The following is an 11362-nucleotide window of genomic DNA, read 5'->3' on the forward strand; positions in this document are numbered from 1 at the left end:
ATAAGCTGTTTATCCTGAAATGTGGCCCGCGGGCGAAACGCGTGAATCAAACGGTACGGCGGCGTTTTGAAAACGCCGCCCGCACTTATAAGCTGCCCCAAACGGACCCTAAGAGGGACAAATATAAGAAGATGAAATTTGCAGCGAATAACAAAGACAGATGGGTCTTAACACGAATGACATAAGAAGTTAATCCACAGACACGGACGTGCGTACATGCCACCGATGCCCTCCGGTGAGCCCGATGCTAAGAAATTAGGGGTTTTGGCCAAAATGACAACCTCTGTTCATTATGGAAAAATGAAACTCAAGAAATCCAATGATGAAGTTGGCTTTGGTCAAACACTACAGCAAAACAACGGATTTGAGACTGAATTAGCGTCAGAAAAAAGTTCGACGCAAAAATTAGTGTCCTTTTAGCGCTGTGGTTTTAAGATTAAAAATATCGACACAGAGAGCAAGCGACACTAATTCGATGGAATAGCGTTGTATTTGTGCTGACATTGGCTGATGCTAATCCTACTTATTAACGTCGGTCAATGTTGATGCTAATCCGATGTCAATACCCTAAAATTTCCTCTCGGCAAATCGAAGCCGCACTTCTCTGTTTTCTCATTCCCCATCGCGAACTTGTCTCATCCAATGCTTCTTTGTGGTTTACAACATTTCCAGCTCATTTCCATCATTTTCACCTCTCAAAATTCGTCCAAGGTGAGAAGCCATCATCCACACCACCAAGCTTCGAATTTACATAAGTTCTAATGTTTTTTTGTTAGATTTTGAATGCATAGGTGATAGATTCGAAAACGCATAGGCAACACTCTTTTTTTTTTGTATTTCTTTATTATATTCACAATGCATAGGGATTAGATGGATATACATAAGATTTGAGTGCAATGTGCTTAAATATAAAAGTTTAGGTTTGAGATAAGTAAAAAACATAAGAAATTTGTGCATTGTATGTAAATATGAAAATTTGGGTGTGAGATATGTAAATACATAAGTTTAGTGCTATGTATGTAAAAATGTAAATATGAAAATTTAGGTATGAGATATGTAAATACATAATAAATTTGTAATACATATTTAAATAGTAAATTTAGTTATGTGTGTAAATATAGAAGTTTTGGTGTGCTATATCTGTAACTGCCCCAAAAATTAGTAAGAATTTGAGTGTTATGTGTAAGTGTAGGTGTGAGAAATGTAAATACATAGGAATTTTTTCATATGTATGTAAATGTCCTAAATAAGTTTGAGTTAGCTATGGATTACTTAGGCATCGTGCATTGTTTTTTTTTTTTGTTTAGTAGAATGTAAAGTTTAGGTGATAGTAATGCAGGGGATGCTTGACAACGGATTTAAGTTGGATGCAATGATGTTGTACTAATCTATAGAGTTACATCTATGATACAGATGGAAATTCAAAATATTAGATCGTGAATGTATAATAGATTATATCTAGGAAGAAAAAAATTAATTGACGAGTTTTTGACTTGTATTGAAGAGTCGTGCAAGTGGCATCATAATTGCTCGTTTAGCTTTCAAAAGGTAGGTTCTTATGCCCCTGTGGGAAGCACAAGAATCAAGCATACTTGACACTTGAAGAAGTGAAGTTGGACCTATACCGTAGGAGATGTATTGGACTTCACATGGTGAATTTGAACCAGATGTTCAATGTGATCATGTTGGAGCCTCATTAAGTTATGCCCCTCCAACAGTTCATGATTCTGGCATGTATGAGAAAATGATTGATGATGCGAGCAGAGCTTACTTGATTGGAGTGTTCCTGATGACGACCAAAAACCAAATAGTGAAGCACAACAATTCTATGAATTATTAAATGTTGTGCAACAACCATTGTGAGAAGGATGCACTTTGCAAACAGAGTTAAAGGTCACTCTGAGAATGTTGATTATCAAATTTAATTTCAACATGTCTAGGGAATGTTTTAATCAGGCAGCAACATTATTAAAAGAGACAAACTCTGCAGATAATTTAGTTCTAGAAGATTTTTACATAACTAAAAATTTAGTAGCAAAGCTGGGGCTACCATCTGAAAAGTTATATTACTGCGTCAATTGATATATGTTATATTTTAGAGAAGCTGCACACAAGATGAAATACAGATTTTACGGTGATGATTGGTTCAAACCAAGGGGGAGAAAGAGTAAACATCAAAATAATATTTTTTACAAACGACTCTTTTATTTTCCTCTCATTCTACGATTCCAACGACTGTTAGCTTCTATGCGCACAACTCCTCACATGATATGTCATAATATTGTATCTATTAGTGTTAATGCAATGACTCATCCCTCAACTGGTGAAGCTTGGAAATGCTTCAACCATAGTTATCCAGATTTTGCAGCAGAATCACACAACATTAGACTTGACTTATGTGCAGATGGGCTCACACATTATAGTCATGCTACGACACCCTATTCATGTTGGCCAATTATTATCACGCTATATAATTTTCCCTTTGATATGTGTATAATTGTGTCGTTCTTATTTCTGACGTTAATCATATTAGGTCCACATAGCCCGAAGGGAAAAATTGACATGTAGTTACAGTTTATTTTAGATGAGTTATAGGTACTGTGGGAAACTTGCTTGTTGACTTATGATATTGAAACAAAATAACACTTTCACCTTAAAGCTGCTCTTATGTAGATGATTAATGATATCCCGACTTATGGGATGCTATCTGGTTGGAGCACACTCGGAAAATTGGCTTGTCCCTACTGCATGAACATGTATAAAGCATTAACTTTAAAGCATGTAAAAAAAATTCATGTTATCGAGGATTTTTAGAACTTAATCACCCGTTTTGGAGGAATAAATATGCATTTTTCATAAAAAGTGTTGAAAGATCAAGTCCACCCCCAAGAATTAGTGGAAGTGATATATTACAGATGATCAGTGAAGTACCAAAGATCACTGAGAGATCGAAATTAACCTCAAGTCATCTCCCAGTTATGACGTTATACATAATTAGATGAAACAAAGTATTTTTTGGGATCTTCCATACTGGAAAACCAATCTGATTAGATATAATTTGGATGGTTTACATATTGAGAATAATTTTTTTGATAATATATTTAATATTGTTATAGATATCAATGGAATAACAAAGGACAACTTCAAAGCAGGATTGGTCTGAAAGAGTTTTGTAAGAGGAGGGGTTTAGAACTGTAAAAGACAAATGCTGGTAAAATAATAAAGCTCAAAGCTATGTATAATCTCACATCAGATCAATGAAAATCAATCTTTGAGTGATTGCATTCTTTGAAGTTTTCAAGTGGTTGTGCCTCTAACATAGGCTGATATGCTGATTTGTGGATGAGGAAAATATCTTGTATGAAGTGTCACAATTGCAATAATTTCATGCAGTGGTTATTACCTATCGTATTTAATGCCTTGCAAAAGCCGGTACTTGATTCGTTGATCAAAATCAGTACATTCTTCAAAGAGTTCTGCAAAGGCACTTTGAATATGAATTCTCTGTCAAGACTTGACGCGAGTATTCCTTTGTTGATGTGCAAGCTTGAATAGAAATTTCCTCCACGATTTTTTGACTTAATGGAACATTTGCCCATTCATATGTGTCATGAGACTATATTGGTGGGACCAGTACATTACATGTGGATGTATTATTTTGAGAGATATGTATTTTATTTTAGAGTGAACTGCAATCTTATTTTATCTAAAATAACTAAATTGTAAATATTTTTGAATAAAATAAAAATATTGCTAAGAATAAAACACGTCTAGAGGGTTCAATATGTGAGACATATCTATTATAAAAGATAATTACTTTCTTTTCTATCACTTCGATCAAGGGCAACATACATATGAAACTTTTAGTCAGATGCCTTTGTAAAAATAATTATCGGTATTCCAGATATCTGATGTACCATTTGGTAGGCATGTTATGCACCACTTAAATGATAGAGTGCTTCGAGCAACTACTTTGTATGTTCTACTAAACTGCGACGAAGTACAACCATTCGTACAATAAGACTAAATCTAATTAAATATTCTTATGGCTATTATCCAAAAAGCTTTACTAATTAAATCAGATATACAAATTACAATGATGTCAATAGGTTATTTACAGAGAGCTTGAATGTAGAGGATGACTCTCTTGTAAGCAAGAAAATTGAGGAAGCATTTCCAAAATGGTTCAAATTACACGAATGTTGAAGTAAATTTTAATTTCACCGATACATTTTGTAATTTCACACTACAAAGTAAAACTAATTATACTTTGGAACTGCTACTAGGTTCATAAAACAAGCAACGAAATCACAGACCATGTTAGATCTCACTAAGGGGCCTAATCGTAGTGTGAAGACATGATAAATATTTGATGTTAATGATTATAAATTTCACATGAGCTCCTAATGTGAACGAAAACAAACTTATAATTGTGATGTTTGTTTTGGAGGAAATACACACATAGATAATGAGATTAGTTATTATGACATACAAAATCAAGAAATTTAGTTGTAATAGCTGGGCTATGTTGAACACACTGTCTACACGTTTAATTGTGAGTGGTTTGATCCCGTTCTTAATCAAGGAACACGAATGCTCAACCCATATGATATTACCAAAGTTGAGATGAACATAAGGTATGCAAAGTATGACCCATTTATTCTGGCACATCAGGCTAGTCAGGTTTATTATGTTTGATATCCTGGTTGAGCAAGATATAAACTTGATTAGGCTGTTGTATTGCATAATAGACCATGAAAAATTGTTGAGATGCAAAATGTTATCGAACCTATTCACCAAGAGTTAGTTATGTTTGATTTTCATATTCAGTGTAGCTCAGTTGATGAGGAGTTACCCCTAGAGGATACCGCGAGGCTTCATGAAGAAGTCATTCTAGATATGGATAAAAATGATGATGAGATTGACGAAGAAATCTTTAAGTTCTTCAACATTGGAATCATCAAATGAAATAGGCTAAAAAATTGTATGTATACGTAGATGATCAATTTTTGCACATTTTTGTCTTTATTTTCGCTTCTTACAATGTATTTGTCCTACTTAATTTTTCTGATTTCATGCGTAAAAATGACATGCTTCACTTTTTTTGCTTTTGTTTTTCTGTCTTTTATTAGATATTAATCATGCTTACTAGTTCTATTTTTTTTTTCCGCCTGCAAATAGCAGGTTCTCAGCTTCCATAGTGACCTCATGTTCAAGGAACTTTGGGGAACACATATCGAAGGCTAAAGAAGGCCATCATCAACGGCAGTGACAGGTATGACACTCATGCAGGAAACCCATTCTGTAAGATGACGGAAAATGCCTAGACATACCTCACCATCTCTCAGCAGCAGTGGCACAAGCGACAGGGAAGAAAAGGGGGAGAGTGTACGACCTCAGAGCAAAGAGTACGACATTTGAGGCTGAGCGTTTTTGTGCAGTTGTGGGTGGCCCCATTTCGTTACAGGCTCAACAAGAGGAGCTTACCAGGTGAGTCATGATGATGAATAAAGAGTTATGATAGGTGTGTGAAGGCCAACATATGGTTGCAGATAGCCTGACATACCTGATGTAGAGTTTTGATCGCCGGAACAAGTGACATATGAATGTTGTTGAGGAGGATGAGGAGGAGGAGCGTGATGATGATGAGGAGGAGTGTAACCCAGACAGAGCGGCCGATTATATGTTTTTATCATTTCTGTATAATCAAATTTTCAGTTTCTGTAGTTGTGAACATTGAATACTTTGATCGATTTTTCTTTAATTTAATTTGGTATCATTATTTGTATATCTTAGAGCTTTTTTTATCGTTATGATGATATATAAATATCCCGTTATGTTGTTTGTGTTTGTTATGTGCATGTATGTAAAAATCTAATAGACAAGCTGCATTTTTTTATCTTTTACAGGTGTGCGTTGAATTAGCGTTGACAAATTTCGATGCTAAGTACTTATATAATCCCTTTGATAAAGGACGATACAAATTAGACACACTTGCATCGAACAAGGACGATGCTGATTTTTGTTGGCCATAGTCGACGGTAATTTGCGTTGGATATGGCCGACGCTAATTAGTGTCGGCCATGCTCTATGCAAGTGCGTCGTTACTCTTATGACACCCATTTTTCAGACACATATTTATAGTGTTGGAAATTTTCAACGCAAATGTGGATGTAAATAAAAATCCGATGCAAATTTTGATGCAAAATAATTTAGTGACGCCCATTTTAGCATCATAATTTTTTCGATGATAATCCGACGCTAATTGGGATTAGCGTCGGAAAAATGCCCGATTAGCATCGGGAATTTTAGATGCTAATTAGGCATTTTCATGTAGTGAAAGCAATCCCCAAGAGGAGGAAATTGTTGGTGCCCACCACATGAAAATTGACATTTTAGACAAGAGCTCATTGAACTTCAAATTGGTCAATTGTGATGTTTTTAGCACAACTTGATTATATTTTGAGCTTAGAGTTGATTTGAGCTCATTTCAAGTGTGAAATCATAATTATCATCCAAATTATTCAAATTGTCGTTCAAATTATCGCATGCTAGATGAGCCTCAAGTAGCAGTCCAATTTAGGCGTGGAGGGGATCATTTGAAAGATTTTGACATTCCAGACGCATTCGTTGAGTCTTTTTTTTTGCAAAAGGATACTCTATTGAAAGATTTTAGCTGAGACAAAATTTTCATGCATGAAAGCTTGCAACACAAAATTTCACTTAAAAAGTTGTTTGATAGTCGCAAAAATTTATTTAATGCTATTCATATGTTGATACTGTACCAAATGTAAATCATAGCATAAAATTCCAAGCACTAAAATGATCTATAGAGATAATGATAATTTCATAGGATAAAAATGATAATTTCTGTATACTCCCTCGTCGAGCTGCATTTTGGTCCAACTTATTTTTTTATAATCAATCACCCCCAATTTATTTTTTATTTTGAAATAATAATTTTTCACATAAAAATTTTCAAGGGAATGCCATTTATCATTGTTGTGAACCGTAGTAGTTGATTGATGGTTGGTATGCATTAGCAATCATTGGCTATCAGTAGGAGTCCCACATGATCAATGATGAATGTTCAAAATCTAAGTGACAATCATCATAAATGCTCTTAAAATTGAAGGAGAAATCATTCAACTAATAAAAAAGAGTGTCATAAATTGGCTGCTAAAAGATAAGATTTTAGTATATACATAATATTTAAATTTTGGTGATGATTTGTCTTCAATTTGGCTTTTCACTTGATAGGATGATTTGCTAGATAATCAAGATGATACTTGTTAGACATCAATGACTAATGAGTGTTTGAAATCATTCTTTCGTAAGATAATGACGAGCGATTTATGTACGTAGTTCATTTAATAACAAAAGACTTCGATCAAAAAAAAAAAGGGAAAAGAAAAGAAAAAAACATAAATAATAAGTTAATTATTCTTGGTTCACTTGAATTTAAATTAACTTAGCAAACTAAGTACAATACAAAAGGAGGAGGAGAAGGCTTACTGGAGAGGAGGCGGGCCGCAACAGTTTGCCAGTGAAAGATGATGCAGAGGTGGACAAATTCTTCTTGTTGCGCTAGAAGTCTCTCAGTCAGAGGCAGTCTGTTGAAAGGAATGTCAAGAGTGCCTATTTATAGACTCTAGAGGCGGTGACAGAAGCATTGGCAAACATCGATCAAGGTTAGAGATCAACGATCAAGACTATTCAGGTAGTTAGAGCTCCTACATATTATCGACAGTGAACCTTCAAGTCAATTTGCTGCCAGATTTGAGAACAAAAGCCATTATAGCTGGTGTGGCTTAGGGGCGTGATCCTACCAGCTTCAGGCGTGACCTTGTTGGGGTACTTCCGTGCATGACTACACCCGAATCGGGAGTGATTACGTCTGGGTAATTTCGAGTGTGGTGATTCCCGAATCAGCATGACCATGCCCAACTAATTTTTACCGAGACTACGCCCGAGTTGTGAAATGAATGTCATGAGTGTCTATTTATAGACTCTAGAGGGGGTGACAGAGTATTGGCAAACATCGATCAAGGTTAGAGATCAACGATCAAGACTATTCAGGCAGTTGGAGCTCCTACAGATTATCGACAGTGAACCTTCAAGTCAATTTGCTGCCAGATTTGAGAATAAAAGCCATTATAGCTGGCGTGGCTTAGGGGCGTGATCCCACCAGCTTCAGGCGTGACCTTGTTGGGGTACTTTCGTGCATGACTACACTCGAATCGGGTGTGATTACGCCTGAGTAATTTCGAGTGTGGTGATGCCCGAATCAGCATGACCATGCCCAACTAATTTTTACCGAGACTACGCCCGAGTTGGTGTAGACACACCAACTCAATGACATATGGAAATGTCGGTGTGTGCGCGCGTAGGCGCCAACTTGTCTGTGTAGATGTGTGCACGCGAACCCAATCGTGAAAGTAACCGACCCTAAGGAAAAATTTTGAAAGCAGGATCTTGGCTACTCCACTTTCAAGACGAGCCAGTCAACTTCAAAACGTAGGTCCTAGCCTATGAAGACCGAGCTCAAAAGAACCATCTGTCGGTGTAGACACACCAACTCAATGACATATGGAAATGTCAGTGTGTGCGCGCGTAGGCGCCAACTTGTCTGTGTAGATGTGTGCACGCGAACCCAATCGTGAAAGTAACCGACCCTAAGGAAAAAATTTGAAGGCAGGATCTTGGCTACTCCACTTTCAAGGCGATCCAGTCAACTTCAAAACGTAGGTCCTAGTCTATGAAGACTGAGCTCAAAAGAACCATCGAGTGGTCATTTTCGGCTCAATGTGAGCAGGTTTCAGGTTCACATCGAATGTGAGCTGCTTTTGATATTGACCAAAAGTTAGATCAACATGTGATAATGATTAAAAGGAGACAATCAGGCCATGATGATAAGGATGTGCGATAACAATAAGAAAATGCTAGTTGGGGACAACAACCATAAAATGTTGGTTTTTGGCACTGAACTTTGGAAGGAGCTATAGAGTTCTTTAGATATTTTTTGTTCACTTTCACTTTAAATCTTAATCTTTTTCAAATGGAGAATATAACTCTATGTAAATTATTTGAAAGTGATATTCTATTATTTTTGTCGAAGTCTTATAGTATTCCAATGGATAACCTTGATTATTTATTTTGATTGTAGATTATTCATTTAGTATTTAAGCACATTAAAGACAATAAAAATAAGTGAAGAAGATTTATTAAATTTCACTCATTGAGATATTCAATTTGGCAATAAACATGCAAGATTCAAGTGTATGATGTGGAGTTTGATTTTCTTGAACAATTCATTGCTCAAAGCTCTGAGTTTCATCGATTAAGCTTGACAGTGAGTTTGTTAAAGGTGTTGGGGGAGGAGCGAGCATGAGGGGCAGATGAACCCCTATATTGGGTTAAGGGGCTCTGCCCCTCGAAATTTTTTTTCTGTATTAGGCGTTGTAGCTCTCAGATGTAGCTTGAGCGCTCGATGCTACAGTGAACCTAAGCAAATATATAGGTACAAGAATAGAACGCTCCACATTCAAGCACCCGAAGGTTAGCATCCCAACGTTAGGAGGGGGCACCACATCACCCAATCGTGGCACCCTACAGTAACTGCTTTCGTGTTGTTCGAGGTTTAAAATTACATCTTTGTTGTGGGATCCGTGTGTGAATACGCATTGAATTTGGAAGTTCTTCTATGTAAGGAAGAAGAAAAGAAGTGTTCTTGAGTTCAAAAGTGAATAACAGCTTTAGTGTGGGGGAGGGAGCAATGAACCTCTGTACCCCAATTTTTTTTTTCTATATCGGGAACCTTGGAACTCCAACACTCGATGCTTCAGTGCCAAAAGAGGGTGCCATAGAACCCAACCCAAGTCCATAAGTACAGGTCCAAGAATAGAGCGCTTAACACCCCTACGCTTGAAGGTTAGTGCCCCAATGCTAGGAGAAGGCACCACAATAGGGTTGTAAACGAGTCGAGCTTGAGCAAGCTCAGGCTTGGCTCGTGTTCGGCTCAATTTAAATATTCGGATCATGTTCGGCTCGAAATTGACTCGTTAAAATTAAACTGAAAAATAAATGTAAAGTGCTAGATTCGAACCTGGACCAAATGAATGCAAAAGAAGATGCACAACCACCTTACCAAACGAGCAGTTACGTTTTAAACTTAGATATAAATATATATAATCTATTATTATATAAATAATATATGTAATCTATTATTATATAAATAATTATATATTTTGTTATTTCGAGCTAAAACGAGCCGAACACGAGCGAACAAATAGTTATTCATGTTCGGCTTGTTTATAATTCGAGCTTTAAAAACTTATTCGTGTTTGGCTCGTTTACTTAACGAAGGAGCCGAACACGAGCTGTTCGCGAACAACGAGCTTTTTTGACAGACCTACACCACAACACCCAATCGTGGCACCCCATCGCCAGTAACCACATATGGACTTAAAATTACCTCATCACTGTGGGGATATGAGTGCAAAGACGTGTTGAATTTCAAAGTATTCTTGAGTTTCAAACTGTATAGATACTTGAGTGCGATATTATTTGTACAATTCTTATCATTATTCATAGTGGACTTATTGATGTAGTTTGGTTCAATGATTTTTCATGTTCTCGGATTTTCCACATAATGTTTTGGTGTTATTTGTACTTTATGTGATTTATTGATTTGTACGCTTTTGTTCAAAGTGTTGCTTCGGATCTCTCAAATTGATTTTTACAGATCTCTTCCCCAACATCAATATCGTTTGATCTTTCAATAATATATTCACATTTCTAATCTCACTGCAATTATTTAATTTATGTTTATTTTGGCTTGAATCTAAACATCTTTGGTGTCTTTGATGCATCTTGTTAAATGCTCGCGATTATAAATCTATTAAAATCGAAGCATACATGACTCGAAATTTAATTCTGAAATTTTTCAATCTAAAATGTTGCATTGAGATCCGTGCTTGATCAAATAAATTTTGTAATGACATTAGAATTAAAGCATAATTCATCACATGATAGTATAAAGTAGTAGCTTAAAGTTGAAAAAGTAGCCTTTTACATAACTAAAAAAATAAGTATCATAAATAGTCACTGAAAAATAGAGCAGCATAAAACATAAAATCAGGGTTAGAGTATTTTAAAATAATAATAAAAAAAAGGCAATTTCAGTTACTTATGTAAAATACACTTAAAATTAAATTACAATTCATGATACATTAATCATTTATATTTTCTATATTAATTTTCTTATTTCCATTTGATTATCCAGGTAAATGATATAACCTACACCTTTTAAACATGAATAGAGTAAGTACATATGTCCCGCACGCTTCTCCAATCATAATCA

This window comes from Phalaenopsis equestris, unplaced genomic scaffold (genome assembly GCF_001263595.1).
Source record: "Phalaenopsis equestris unplaced genomic scaffold, ASM126359v1 Scaffold000002, whole genome shotgun sequence".
In the NCBI taxonomy this organism is placed as follows: Eukaryota; Viridiplantae; Streptophyta; class Magnoliopsida; order Asparagales; family Orchidaceae; genus Phalaenopsis; species Phalaenopsis equestris.